The sequence below is a fragment of the Cebus imitator genome, unplaced genomic scaffold (assembly GCF_001604975.1).
Source record: "Cebus imitator isolate Cc_AM_T3 unplaced genomic scaffold, Cebus_imitator-1.0 Scaffold52, whole genome shotgun sequence".
NCBI classification, from domain to species: domain Eukaryota; kingdom Metazoa; phylum Chordata; class Mammalia; order Primates; family Cebidae; genus Cebus; species Cebus imitator.
The window spans coordinates 149,133-150,349 of NW_016107367.1; the positions used below are offsets into that span (position 1 = coordinate 149,133).

General features: G+C 35.7%; 1 protein-coding gene across 2 annotated transcripts in view; it reads right to left on the minus strand.

The window, feature by feature from the left end:
• Positions 1–1,217, minus strand: part of NUDT13 (nudix hydrolase 13) — a 25,153-nt gene that overhangs the window by 15,490 nt on the left and 8,446 nt on the right. The gene's annotated exons all lie outside the window — the stretch shown is intronic.

Consider the following 1,217-nt stretch of genomic DNA (forward strand, 5'->3'; position numbering starts at 1 on the left):
TTAATAGAGATGGGGTTTCACCATGTTGACCAGGATGGTCTCGATCTCTTGACCTCGTGATCCACCCGCCTCGGCCTCCCAAAGTGCTGGGATTACAGGCGTGAGCTACCGCGCCCGGCTAGTCCTACTTCTTGATTGCATAATCATGAGTCACTGATGACGAATTCTTGGACAGTTTTGGCTACAATCTATGTCCTAGCCATGGGTAAAATATATTTAGCAAATGACATTCAGCAAAGTATTTATTGAGTACTGACTTTATTCACGGTCCCCTAAAGAACACAAAAATGTAAAGAATGAAAATCCCTGCCCTCAAGGAACTCTAGCAGGAGAGAGAAAACAAATATATAGCCAGCTTTCACAGAAGGCATTATGTGATATGTGGGTGGCAAAGCACTCTAGGAGGTTATTAAAAGTATTATTCCTACTTTAATAACCTCAAAACTAGTATGATATACTAGAAGAAATGTATTTAAAGTCATTATTTCTGGCTCATACACCACTCAGAATGTAAACTGGTTTGATTTTTTATAGGTTGATTTGGAAATATCTATTAAAGTGTCAAATATTAAGCCTCCCTTTTACTTTCAAAATTCCATGTTTAGGAATTTACCCTAGGAAGGAAAGGATAGTACAAGAATGTTAACTGAAAATTATGATAAGGTGGATTAGTATGGGACTTAAGAACAAATGGAAAATAATAGTGAAAAAAAATATATAGTAACAGGGAGAGATACTTAGAATATATTATTAAGTAAACAAAAAAAGCAAGGAGGAAATCGGAGGAGATGTTGGTCAAAGTGTACAAAGTTTCAGTTAGGATAAATAAATTCTGGATAGCTACTGTGCTGTATGGTAACATAGTTCATAATGTATTATATACTTGGAAATTACTAAGAAAGTAGATATTAACTGTTCTCACCACAAAAAAATAAATAGGTGAGGTAATGGATATACTAATTTGCTAGATTTGATCATTTCACAATGTATACCTGTATCAAAACATCATGTTGTAAACTATAAATATAGACATTGTTTGGTTAATTATACCTTAATAAAGCTGGAGAAAAAAAAAGTAATGGTTAACATGAACTAATTAGTTTGTAAATAAATGGCTGGGTGAAGTGGCTCACGCCTGTAATCCCAGCACTTTGGGAGGCCGAGACAGGTGGATCACGAGGTCAAGAGATTGAGACCATCCTGGCCAACATGGTGAA